This window comes from Typopeltis vanoorti, chromosome 3 (genome assembly GCF_054136105.1).
Source record: "Typopeltis vanoorti isolate ZY-2024b chromosome 3, IOZ_Tvanoo_1.0, whole genome shotgun sequence".
Taxonomy (NCBI): domain Eukaryota; kingdom Metazoa; phylum Arthropoda; class Arachnida; order Uropygi; family Thelyphonidae; genus Typopeltis; species Typopeltis vanoorti.
Genome location: NC_143551.1, coordinates 6,043,216 through 6,058,025, shown reverse-complemented (window position 1 = coordinate 6,058,025; position 14,810 = coordinate 6,043,216).

Here is a 14,810-nt window from a genome sequence, read left to right as displayed (position 1 = left end):
AGAAAACAATAATAGACAAAGAAATAGTCAACCACGAAATAAGAAAAACAGACTGGGAACACCTGGCATCAGATTCAGCAGATATCTTATACAACAACATTAAACCCACACTGGAGGAAATATATAAGAAAGCTACAAAGAAAGTCAGAATTCGTTCAAAAACTACACAAAATCCTTGGATAACACAAAACTTAATCCTAGAAAAAAACAGAAAGGAATCTTTGTGGAAAGAATTAAAGCGATATCCAAATAAGGCATCTTTAAAAACTGCACATAGGATAACAAGGAATCGCCTTACAACACAAATCAGAAATGCAAAAAGAAGCTGCTACAGAGACAAACTGATCTATGCACAAAACAACATGAAACAAACCTGGCATCTAATCAATGAGATGCTAGATTTTGTTCCCAACACCACCGCCTCCGAAACCATAAAACACAACTTCATCAAAGACGCAAAACCTATTCAACAACTAGCAAATGACTTTAACCAATACTTTGCAGACTCCATCCAAGAACTGCACAGAAACGCACGTGTGCGTGCGTGCGTGCGTGCGCTCGAATTTCTCAATCATACATTTCGTAGCTTTCCAACACAGCAAAAAAAACAATAAATAATAACCATTTGGTGTCATCCTCAGATAAGCTTACATATAAGCTTCGAGGATGAAAGCAGAGAAATTAGTTCTCATTCAAAATCTATCATATGTAACCAAGTTCATGTAATGTACGTATCACATGTAAACCAAAGTATGTAATGTATGTATTATATGTAAACAAATGTAAGTAATGTATCATATGTAATCAAATGTATGTAATGCATGTAATAACTGTAACAAAAGTATGCAATATAGAGTGATTATATCCATTGATTTTGTATATATAGAGTGTAAAATTGTAAAGAAACATCTGTAATAATCATCATTATGAATATGTTAATAATATATGTTGTAAAGAGTTATTGTTATTATTATTTTTTTTAAAAAAAACTTTATCTACGAGAAAGTATTTATTATGCATAATTGTGTTCCTATAATGTATGCAATTTATCTGAGAAATAATAAAATGTTAAAAAAAATAAAAATTATTATTATTATCATCTGAGACCTCCAGGGAGTCAAAGACTTATCAAGGGAGACTAAAAATCAAACCAATTGTCATACCTTCCCTTAAATTCATTCACACTAGATGCGCTCACTACCCCTAAAGGCCAACTATCACCTCACTCACTGCTCTCTTGGAGACAAACCTAGCTTTTACCCCTTTCTTCACTATGAACAAACTTAACTTTCATGAACCCTCCCCGTGTTCTCTCCCCACCTTCCATATAACGAAAAATTTCACAGACGATGTCCTATAACACCCATTCAAAAATTTATAGACCTCTATCATATCACCCCTGTTTCTCCTGTTAACCAGCATCTGCAATCCTCATGCTCGCAATCTGTCCTCATAATCTTAATCTCGTAATCTGGATATAATATTTGTAACTCTTCTTTGCACCTTTTCCACAGATTCTTTATCCCCTTGGAACCCGGGAGACCAAATCTGCGCACAGTAATCCAGGTGTGGTCTTATCAAAGCCTTGTAAAGAGGCAAAATGACTTCCTTATCCTTACATGACAAGGTTCGCTTCAATATCGCAATCACCCTCTGAGTTGTATTTGCAACTTTTGCTATGTGACCTTTGAACTTTGAATTCCTATCCACTAATACTCAAAGATCTCTTGCCTCTTCAGTTTCTTGGAGCATAACCCCACTAATATAGCATGCCGCTGGAACTCTAATCACGCCAACTTCACTCTTACCAGCATTAAACTGACAGCCATTTTTATTTGTCCAATTTTCCAGCCTATTCAAATCATTTTGTAAGGATTGTCTAATAATTTCTTACTTGGTTTAACTTATATAATCTAGGAATATAATGCGCCACTATAGCTTACACAAATGAAACGAGATAAAAAAATATAAGTATCTCAGAATAACTAATCTTAGCTTAACTCGGTTTTAAAATCTCAGCCTTTTTCATGTGGATCAGGTGCTTGTGAATATATATTTTGCACGCTAAAAACTGAATGCAATTTATATTTTCTTGACTGTTTTAGTACTCGTATTGGAAAAATGCGTGTCAACGTACAAATAATAAAAATACTACTAAATTAAATGCATAAAAACTATTTCCTGTTTGCGTAATGTACTAAACTGTAAACATCCTACATTGCATTGGATATCTTGACATTTAATATTCAATTAAGGTTTCTGGGTCTTTGTTACAGTTAACTGGAGATCAGACAAATCGGTACGAGCTGATTATTGACACTCCAATAGAAGGAAATGAGTCCAAGGCTTTATAGATGTGAACAAGCATTAAAAAAAAAAAAAAATGTTTGATAGATCATTAAAAAGGGCTTATTTCGACGCGATTAACTGACAGGTAAGTTTTTTATGCACGAATAGTCAAGACAGGATGCACTTGTTTCCGGGAAGAACTGCAGCTGTTTGGTACATTGAATGGAAGCCTCAGAATTTTACTTCCTTTCTGTCTCTCTGCTAAACAGTTTAATCATCATCATCGAATAAACCGGTACATTTAACAGCATTAATAACTCAAGAAATACCAATTAGCTAAAAAAATAAATAAATAAGCGAAATACAGCTTTCGTATTTTGAAGCATTTGGATTTTCAAATTATTTTAAAAAATTTCTAAACATTTGAAAGTTCTGACATTTCGTTTAAACTAACTGAAATTCAATTTATTTACTTTTGAGCTTTATTTGGCTGCTTATGTCGATTTACGGAATTAGCCAGTTACGCAAAAATATGAATCGACTAATATTCAATTTTAAATAGTTGAACTCGAAAATTCTTTCCCTGCCTATCACGTCCAAAGAATGTGTGAAATTTGCAAATTGCATAATTTCCCATTTTGGTTCTGCGTGGGAAACTGAAGTCAACCATTTTTATCCGCTGGTGGCACTGCCATCTCTAATTGCTCGCCACCTCAAACCAGGCGATGCGTATCGCGCATCTCTTCTAAACGTCAATCTGTAGTTACGCTACGTTTATTATAAATTCGAACACACTTGCTAAAAATTCCGATTGCCAGCGAAAGTATTTATAGTTAATTTTGCACGCCATGATGAACAGCACTGCATGAAAACGGAAGGACTGAGGAGAACAATGGAACAGGATAAGTGAACAGAATAGAACAAGTAAAAAAATTTACTGATTTTTTTTTTCAGGAACATTCAAAATAACTATGGTTAATAATCATTTATTCCTTCCCATTTTGGATTAATGATGAATTAATATGTAACTAATTCGATTTATTCCCTTCCTACGCTCTGCAAGCAAGAATGAGATCAATTCAATTGTGAACCTATCATTCAGTCAGACAATATATATACTGACCATATATTATATATTGATTCTCTAAATATATATATATAAATATATATTTATAAAAAATCTATATACTGTATATAGATTTTTTTTATTATTTAACTTGTTAAAATATACATTACACGATAGGTAACAAGGACTATTTACATATTATAAGTATATATATTACAGAGAAAGAAATCCTTTCGGGTATACAACAGAGAATGCAATAAATGAATTCAAAATTTACAGTTCAGTTTCAGTCTGAGTTATCCTTCAGATGAAGCACATCGTCGTCGTCAATCCAGAAGAGGGTACCAGTTGGATTCCACTCCTCTATGAATTTCACGACAGTTCTTGTTTCTTTGAAGTACTCAAGTTCCAGTGAAAGCCTGCTTTTTAGTTTCCGACGGAGGATGTACATGAGGGTTTGTGCAGTTTCAGTGATGGATGGTTGCTGGTTATTTCTTGTCTGTTTTAGGTAGAAGCTGTAGATGACGGCCTCAGCGCAGATTAAGAGGGAATTGCATGTTCTGTGTCTGTTTTCTTCTGTGTGGACTAAATTCCAGTAGTCTTCTTGGCTGTGTGCGTAGTTACAGGTGTTGGAGGCAGTATTCAGGGCATAGGTGATTATCATTTTGTTTGCGGGACAGGTCAGATATGTGTGTTCCAAGGTACCTGAAACGTCACAGAATAGACACAGATCCGTTTCTCTTAGCTGAAATTTGTAGAGCTTAGAAGGAGTTGGCAAGATGTTATGCCATGGTCTCCACTGTATGTCGGAATCTGGTTTGGCACACTTCGATTTATATGGAAGATCCCACTGAAAACGGAGTGGCATATGCAGCCTTGTAGATGAGAGGGTTAAGGATGAATATAAGAAGGGCGAGGTTGGAGACACTGACATGAGGAAGTGGTATATTTTCTTGTAGTTGGAGGGAAGTATTGGAAGTGAGGCTTCAGATTGTACAAGATGAAATGTCGGCCCCGAGCAGTTTCTAGAAGGAATACGGATTTCCTGAGGTGTAGTGATATATGGATAGGCATTTATAATGGAGGCTTGCAGCTGTTGATATTGCTTTTCAGTTTTGGGGTTCTTCATTGGTAAGTTTGTGAATGCTTTCCACTTTAGGGTCTGGGTTAGGAGGTCCCCTATGACTCTTATTCCTGCCCAGTTCCATGTAGGGAAAAGAAAGGGCTGGCCAGTTGTGAGACTTCTTATGTTTCTGTTCGAAAAAAGTGGTTCTGTTAGTACAGCTGACTCTGTTGATCCTGTAAGTGTGTGATGAAGGCCTGTGTTTTTCCACCGCTGTAGAGCATCATTGTAAATATGAGGTAGTTTAGGAGGAGATGGTGCAGGACTGGCCATTCGGAGGATTGGGGAAAGTGTAACTCCTCTGGTGGATGATTTCGTGATGTAATCGAAAGTGGTTGCATAAGTCTGAGTGCATTGAAGTGTCTTTATGAGGAGGATTATCCTCAAGGATCTAATCTTGTTTTCAAGGGAAATCAGGCCTTGACCTTCCTTGCTGAGTGGCTTCCAGAGTTGAGGGTATGTTGTCCAGTGAGTTTTGTTCCAGAGGAAACGTTTGATTTCCTTTTGAATGTGGTAGAGAAATACTTCAGGAGGTGTGAGTACTTTGAGGGTATACCATAAGACACTAGCAGCCATCTGGCTAACTATTAGTACTCTTCCTCTAAGTGAAGACATGGAACGAACGCTGATAGATAAAACATCGCCTATTCTTTCTATTCTTACAAGGAGATCCCTTATCATGATTTATCTTCAATATTGTTATTGATGGCGCTTTCTTTCATACGCCGCCATACATTGGTTTTAATTTCAATGGATGACAAATAAATGCAACGGCGTTTGCAGATGATTTAATACTTGTTGCTGACACTAAGATGGGTCTTCAGGTGTTGGCAGACCATGCTGCTCAGTATTTTACTCTCAGAGGTCTTGTAATTAATGAAGATAAGTCTTTTACCATCGCCCTAATACCATCAAGTCATGACAGGAAGTGAAAGTCCAGGATTACATCTTTAATGTTTCCAATCGTTCTCTTAAACCTATCACGATTTTGGACGAGTGGCGGTACTTCGGATTGATGTTTTCGGCTCCTGGACAACGACCTTGATCGAGTTAACGTTCAGCATTTCATAGATGAAGCGTTGTACGTATTTCGGCAACGTATTTCGTTATTAAATCAATTTGTGTTACTTAAATTATTCCACTCTTTATTATTAGGAAAACCAACTTTGACAATCCTGAATAGATTAGATAAACAAATACATCAAACTTTTAGAAAAATATGGCATTCTACCGGCTTTTTTTTTGCCATAACCAACTCTAATAGAGGCGTGTGGTGCAAAGTCCTATAAGAATGCACAGGTGTTGGGTTTTAGTGCCCAAGACGACAAAATACTCTCCCTCCGAGTCTTTCAAGGAACTTTAGTTGCAACGAGGATGCATCAACAAATAGCTAACAGAATATTTAAGGAAGTTGTCGGTTAGGGTTAGAGATGTATTTGTAAAGCATGCATCAAATGCGCACTGTGTGTGTGTGTGTGTGTGTGTGTGTGTGTGTGTGTGTGTGTGTGTGTGTGTGTGTGTGTGTGTGTGTGTGTGTGTGTGTGTGTGTGTGTGTGTGTGTGTGTGTGTGTGTGTGTGTGCGCAGTTGATGGGTGCTAGTTATTGCCCTAACGTTAGGGTATATTTAAACTACTGGCATGGCCAGTGGTTTCACTATATATTTATCAACACTTTGGTCACGTGTATTTTTCTGAAATACCCACCACACTTTTTTGGTTATAACAATCCTGAATTCGAAAGTATTTGAGGACTCTAGGGACTCCTGGATAAAGTTAACCGTCCTATCCTAATACTAATTAGGTTCGTATGCAGTCGAGTTCTTTGGTCGTGAGTGGTCTTTGAGCCTAACACGTTAAAGGAGAAACAAGATGTATTTTCTGATGTATTAAAGTTGTATTTGCAAATCTTGCTTACAAACCAGTTTCTTCAATACAACACGGGACCAACCATTAACCGTTAGTGAGCGATCTCCTGGAGAATCTCTTTTCTTACCCCCCCCCCCTTCGGATCCACTTTGTTTCATGTTGGTGAAGTGCAAAATAACTTATGACTACAAATACTTATTTTCTGGAGCGCTTATAGGAAGGAAGCCTTAGATGAAAACCGCTCCGAGAGTGATTGAATCAGTCTCATAGCTTCCGCTGTTATACGAGTAGTTGTGTAATAATCATCTTGAGGATGCACCTTTCCTCTGTTTGCTGATAATACAAAGCGAAGAAGTCCAGGCAAACCTTAATACTACTGTGGGGAGGAGGAAGTCGCTGGAAGTTATTAGTCTTGTAATACCGAAGTATAAGGCGCTTACTATACGGAGAAGTTGTGTCGTAGAAAGCAGAGAACTTAGTGGTGGAAATTAAATTTAAAAGACATTTTATAAACGTTGTGAAGAAAGCAACGATTGTGAAAGCAGTGATCGCATTGGCAATGATACCGCACCGATAAAGATTTGATTGTCGCTTCTTTTTTGTATGGTGTTGATTAGATCATGTTTCAAGTAGTGTGCACACTTTGGGAGTCTCGAGGGATGGAAAACTCTCTAGAAAATGTGAAGCAATATTCAACATTCTTTCACAGCAGTAAATACTTTTGATGTTATCAAGAAAGACTGACGGAACGCGAGTCAGAGCTGGGCATGGAAGTGATGATCTACCGAAAACAAAGTCGGTGTAATTAGTTTACGAGGTTGACGTGAAGGACATTAATCACAAAATGGAAACGCGTTAGTATAGCTTTGTGGACTTCTTCGGTTTTAGAGAAGTAGTTTATATATATACTTTTATTACTTATTTGTGTAAAAATCCTGTGAACGAGTTTAAGATGCGATATGACAGCAGTAGTGTGGGATGCACTCTGAACCAGATTAAGATAAGGAATCGTAAGGTGGTTGTGTGTTGTTTTCAGATGTAGATAAGTAACGTTATTTGTTAGTTGTCAATAAGTGACGTTGTTGTTTTGAATGGAAAAGGGAGATATATTAGTAGATAAGAAATCGTGTCGTTATTGGTGGGACACTTCTGACCAGATCAAGTTCAAGATTAGATAAGATAAGGAATCGCGACGTGGATGTGTTGTTATCAGATGAATATAAGTAACGTCATTTGTTAGTTGTAAATAAGAGATGTTATTGTTTAAATTGTAAAGGGAGATATATTAGTGGATAAGCATTCGTGTCGTGATTGGTGGGACACTATGAATAAAATAAGGGTATGGTGAATAGGGGAAGCGATGTCAGTGCTTGGAGGGGTATTGTTATGAGTTGTAGATAAGTAAATGGTTTGCATATGGCTTTATGGGTGATGGATAGTGATAAGATAAATTTTGGAATGTTTGGAATTTCGCTGGGCCCCCCCCCCCCTTCTGTCAGGGAAATCACATGGTGTGTTGGGTTGCGTATACCATTGGGAGTGATATTTAGAGATAAGCAATCGTGACGTTATGTATTCGGAAATTTCTGGGGAACATATGCATCTCTGTGATATCACATAGTGTTTTGGTTTGCCTATGGAATTGTGGGTGACGTTTTTGAGATAAGATATCTTGGAATTTTTCCAGGGTGACACACGTCCATAATTGTCGTCATGTTTTGTCTTTGGTTGTCTATAGATGGCTGTACTAATTTTCAATATATTTTGGGGTACTTCTTTCCTGCTAAAGGGTGGGATTTATTAGAGTAGAGTCGTGATGGAGGCATTGATTAGGCTTTTCTAAATAATTTAATTATATGCTGGTTTCCCTCAAACACACACATTACACATGAAAAGTCGCTAATGTATCCGTGTTGATACTCTAATATGTACCCTATGATTATTCTTATGAAAAAAAAATATTTAGTATTATAATTATGCTTACCAAATCATCCGAGCAGTGATTATTGAAATTATAATTATCAATGGTTATGTTTAAGTAAAAAAAAAATTAACTTACATTTCTTTCCAGAATGGGAACAATTGGTATTATCTAGGTTTTCTGAATATTCCAAATTGTTAATTTTTAACATATATTTACAGCACAGAACAAAAACACAAGTCTGAAAATGCAGTTGACTTTTTCTTTACAGGTTACTGGGGCTAACATATATTCACAGCACAAAAAAGACTATGGAACTATAGTTTAATATGTTTGTATTAATCACATCCGGTAATATATGAGTTACAGTATTGTTCAAAAGGTATCATTTTCCCACGGTTGGTTGTTTCTCAAACACTTACATATGACTAAGTGATTAGCATTCACTTGAGTGTGATGACACATATCCTAAACTTATTGATTCCTGATTAAGGATTTTATATGGTTGTTTCTCAAACACTTACATATGATTAAGTGATTATCATTAACATGATTATGATGATCCTAAACTTATTCATTCCTGATTAAGGATTTTATACACTTATTGTTTTCAAGTAGATGACTTATTTGTTTCTTTACATTTTGTGTAGCTAGGAAACTGGAATTTATTTCAAATGAATATTAGCTCTGTAATATATACTTTGTTAATTTCTATGTTACCTTTTATTTGACTTGTATTTACTGAAGTTGTAGTTAGATTCAGTAAATACAAATTGTATTTACTGAATCTAACATACAGAATTAATAAAGTGAGTGTTTTTTTCTTATTCTTCTGATTTAACATTTGCCTGATGTTCATAGTGTATGATTTGCCACTGGTGCTTATGTGTAATTCAGGTAATTTTTCTCCATGTGACATTTCAAAACAAGTTGAAACTATGGATTTTACATAGTTCAATTATATAAAACTCATTTCCGTTAGTCCCAATTGACTGTTATCCTCTCAACCTGACATTTATTTCATAGTAGGGATATTTATATATATATTTTAACACAAATATTATATTATATATTCTTTCCAATACAAATAACTAATTATTTATTCTTATTTCAAATAAAAATTAGCTCAGAAAGAAAGAAAGAAAGAAAAATGTTTACCCTCAAATAAATATTTATGATCACATTTAACAAGAAATTCATCAGCTTTTTCAAAGTTTTGAAATTCATGCAAATATTGTTTTCATCATTTGGTATCATTTAAATGAAAAACAGGTCTGGCTATTAAGTTCGTTAATGTTGTTTTTATATTTTTCTCTTCCAACGACGAGTATTATTTGATATATGTATGTTGATTCACTTGATGTTATCTGTACCCTAAGATACCGTTTTTCTACAGCAATCTTTTTAAGAGTTTTAGTAACGTTTTGGTTTTAAATATGTAATGTCTCTCTCCCTGTAAAATAACCAAATTCTAACAGTCGTACTTTCAGTACAACTGTTTTTTCTACTCTGTTGGAGGTATCTACAGCTATAATAACAAAACTGTGACTTTTCAGGTGAACTCTTCTCCACTAAAAGTCTGGCTATTAATTTAATACCCGATTCCTTTTGCTTCCAAGAGTTGACAATTTCTTGAAATATCTGAGGGCTTCCATGAACAAATAAGACTTTTAATTCACTGAGTAGATTTTCAAAAAAAAAGTCTCTGGTTAGTTTGTGGCATGAAATTTCACACAAAAAAGATCTTACTTAAATTTGTATAACATATCAACAACATCCAATTTGTTCATTCTAATTTACAAGTTTTTTTGAGTGAAAATTTTATTTATAATGTATTTACTGAATCTAACATACAGAAAATAAATAAAGTGAAAAATACAATCTTATTTTTTGGTCCTTAATCTGCTTATTGTTAATTTTGCGCTGTTGTTCAAGGGTTCTTCCCATGGTTGCTTTTAAAAGCACAGAAACGTTTCCTATGTTACCAAAAGCATTTAAAAGTACACATTATGGTTTCACGTTTTGGGCATTCAATTTCATTTAAATCAAGAACAGGTCTCTCTAACAACCTTGTTAATGTTTTTGATTTTTCTCTTCCTTTGGTGAGCAATATTTGATATTTGCATGTTGATTCTATCATCCAATTTCTTAGTTTGTCCAGAGATAATGAACCAAATTTCTCACTTCAGCTGATGATTATATTTTATTAACCAAGAATTCTGTTTTTTAACACTTTCAGGTAATTCATTTCAACTACAAGGTGATTTTGTCAATGCATATCTTAAAATAATTCCATCAGAAATACAATTTTCTTTATGAAATAAATTTGAAGTCTTATTCAAAAGAAATTGAATATCAATTATACCAATGATAACTGAAAATTCGTATTTTTCACCCACTGTTGGTTTTTCATATTCGTTTTCCTTCATTCTTCTTTTTAGATTACTTCATATGGTACCACAAATAAATAGTTATTTAATTATAGTTATTATTATTTCACTGATTATTAGCTCTGGTCTTATATTTTATGTTAACTTTCTGTTACAAAATTCTAAACAATTAGAAATTTTCACAAAGAAATTTTTAAGACTTTTGTGGCTCACCCATTATTTTTACATTACCGAACACAAAACACCACAACACAATACAGCAGCTGCAGTGGATGAACGATTACCTTAAGTCCAAAGTCACTCGCCTCTATGGTTTTTTCTTATAGTACTGTTTACCATTACTATTCCCTACCTGGACCGTTCCTTCAAAAATGAACCTTTTGTGCAGATGACTCAATGACATGTTTTTCCATGCTGTTGGATATACTGTTGGTGTGTTTTTATCTTACTTTGTGTGGGAAAAGGTAAAATTTGTATTTGTGTTATCTGGAGAGTAGAAACATTTTTTCTATAGCAACTTAAGAGTTTAAGTCATGTTTTTGGGTTAAATTATCTGCTGTCTCTCTGTAAAACTACCAAATTCTAACAGTTCGGATTTCCGATTATGTGAACGAAATGTTTTCAGATAACTCAAATAATGTCAATAGGTAATATTAGACAATTTCTAAAATAATCAATTACATGGATATTAATTTTCACCACTTTCCCCCCCCCCTCCCATTCCTGGCATTAATTTCACAGTAGTGATTTTTTTACAATAAATAAACAGAATTGCATTAAAGTATAAAGTTGTGGATTTAAATATCAATTTCTGATCAGAATAACTGAGTAAAAATTCACTGTGGAAAAACACAACAACAAAAACACATTTTTGTTCATTTAAGTTTACAAATGCATATTTTATTTTGCTGAAATACTATTTACAAGTATATTCACTGAGAAAACGAAACATGTAATTACATAAAAATATATCACAATATTTAATTTACTCTCTTAACATTTTCCAAAGAGTTCAATGAATAAAATTTCGTTACTCCCTATTTCTTGGATACATTACATCATAATAGCTGGTCATGCAAAAGAGTTTTTAAATCAGATACCATGGTAAGCACAGATCCCTACATTTGATATTGTGTCAGTCTGAAAATGACACCATGCCTCCCTAACATTCTGTGTATTCTTTTGTCACCAAATATACACAAACACTTTTTGTAAATGTTCGTAAATGTCCCAGAATAAAGAATCTTTATCGAATTGGATAAAATCTTCAAAGTCTAATTTTATCATTGATGAAGATAAATGATTAGTAATACTTTTCCCATGATATGAATAGCTGGTAATTCAGTTTCCAAAAAGAGTAAATGATTAACAATGTCGAACATTTTTGGTGAAAATCTTTCAGCTTCTTCACAACTAATAGAAAAAACTTTACTTTCATCAGCTCCTGTAATAATACTTGATGATACATTAGCTCCTGTATCATCAAGTAGTAGTTCCCCATCTTGGCATTTCAGAATATAACACTCACTGAGGTCCATTTAATGGCCAACTCTTCTTTTCAAGTAGCTGAGGATATCAGACCACTAACTTTTCCCAAGTGGTCCTGGATAAATACATCACAATGTATGTGTCTTCTAAAATAATAATCGGTTTCCATCCTTTTAGAGCTATGTGATGAGTTTTGTCTCGTGCTATTTTCCTGAAGAAAGAAAATTTCAATGACTTTTGTGGCTCATCCATTGTTTTACTTTACTTTACTGGACACAAAACACCACAACAAAATACAATATCTGCACTGGATGAACGAATTGCCATAACTGCAAAGACACTTGACTCATTTGTTTTTCCTTGTAGTACTCTTTACCTGACCCTTAACCCTGACCATTCCTTCCAAATGAAACTTTTGTGCAGATGATTCACGGACATGTTTCTATATGCTGTTGGATATGATGTTGATGTGAGATTATCTTACATTGTGACATCATTGGGCAAACCTTATCTCTGTGGCTCAAAGAGTATTCTATATTATTTGTCCTTATTATGTTAAGTACTTTATCCTCAAACAGCGTTTTTGATGTTAGACCATGTGCCTAGTTCTCTCACTCATATGTCTGAAATTGTTGGGATGGGAAAAAAATAGCATTAGGTGGTGGAAGTGAAAGGGTAGTCAAGATGGTAACAGGAGTCTTCCCTGCAATGCCTCCCCCTCTATCCCCTTCTCCTCCAGAAGATTTCTGCTGAAGCTAGTAAGATGAGCGAGCTCATCATTTGCAGATATCTTTTAGTGATGTCACCTCCAACTGATACTGATAACTTTGGAGAAGAAAAAAAATGCGTTTTTTTTTGTGAAATTTCATGTCACAAACTAACCAGAGACTTTATTTTTGAAAATCCACTCAGTGAATTAAAAGTCTTATTTGTTCATGCAAGCCCTCAGATATTTCAAGAAATTGTCAATTCTTGGAAGCAAAAGGAATCGGGTATTAAATTAATAGCCAGAATTTTAGTGGAGAAGATTTCACTTGAAAAGTCACAGTTTTGTTATTATAGCTGGAGATACCTCCAACAGAGTAGAATTTGGTTATTTTACAGAGAGAGAGAGAGAGAGAAAGAGAGAGACATAACATGTTTAAAACCAAAACGTTACTAAAACTCTTAAAAAGATTGCTGTAGAAAAACGGTATCTTAGGGTACAGATAACATCAAGTGAATCAACATACATATATCAAATAATACTCGTCGTTGGAAGAGAAAAATATAAAAACAACATTAACGAAATTAATAGCCTAATAAAGATTAGGCTGAGAGGACAACAATTGGGACTAATGGAAATATAAATATCCCTACTGTGAAATAAATGTTGGGCTGAGAGGACAGTGGTCAATTGGGACTAATGGAAATACGTTTTTTACATAATTGAAGTATTTAGAAACCATAGTTGAACTTGTTTCGAAATGTCACATGGAGAAAAATCACATGAATGACATGTAAGCACCGGTGGCAAATCATACACTATGAACATCAGGCAATTCTGTGGGTTAATTAATTCTGTAGGTTAGATTCAGTAAATACAAATTGTTAATAATATTACAGTCAAATAAAAGGTAACAGAAATAATCAAAGTATACATATTACAGAGCTAATATTCATTTGAAATAAATTCCAGTTTCCTAGCTACACAAAATATAAACAAACAAACAAGGCATCTACTTGAAAACAATAAGTGTATAAAATCCTTAATCAGGAATGATTAAGTTTAGGATATTGTCATCACAATCAAGTGAATGCTAATCACTTAGTCATATGTAAGTGTTTGAGAAACAACCAACCGTGGGAAAATGATACATTTTGAACAATACTGTAACTCATATATTACCGGATGTGATTAATACAAACATATTAAACTACAGTTCCATAGTCTTTTTTGTGCTGTGAATATATGTTAGCCCCAGTAACCTGTAAAGAAAAAGTCAACTGCATTTTCAGATTTGTGTTTTTGTTCTGTGCTGGAAATATATGTTAAAAATTAACAATTTGGAATATTCAGAAAACCTAGATAATACCAATTGTTTCCATTCTGGAAAGAAATGTAAGTTAATTTTTTTTTACTTAAACATAACCATTGATAATTATAATTTCAATAATCACTGCTTGCTTGTTTTGTTAAGCGTAATTCTAATACTGAATAGTTTTTTTTTCATAAGAAAAATCATAGGGTACATATTAGAGTATCAACATTAGCGAATTTTCATGTCTAATGTGTGTGTGTGTGTTTGAGGGACACCAGCATGTAATTAAATTATTCAGAAAAGCCTAATCACTGCCTCCATCACGACTCTACTCTAAGAATTCATCATCATCATCATCATGAATCATGGACTCACTTCCCGTTGATGTCTGATGCCTGTTTCACTATCTTCTTCCACCTTTCTTTGTCCAGTGCACAGTGTCACAGTTTTTGTACACCCATTCCACACCAGTCTTTTATATCGTCTATCCATTCTCTGTATGGTCTACCTCTTCTGTTTAAACCATCCAAAATACCAAACATAAATGTCTTTATCTTCTGGTCTTCACTCATTCTACAGATGTGTCCAAATAATTGCAGCTTCCGTTTTTTAATCTTCTGCATTAGATTCTGTTTTGGTTGTATCTT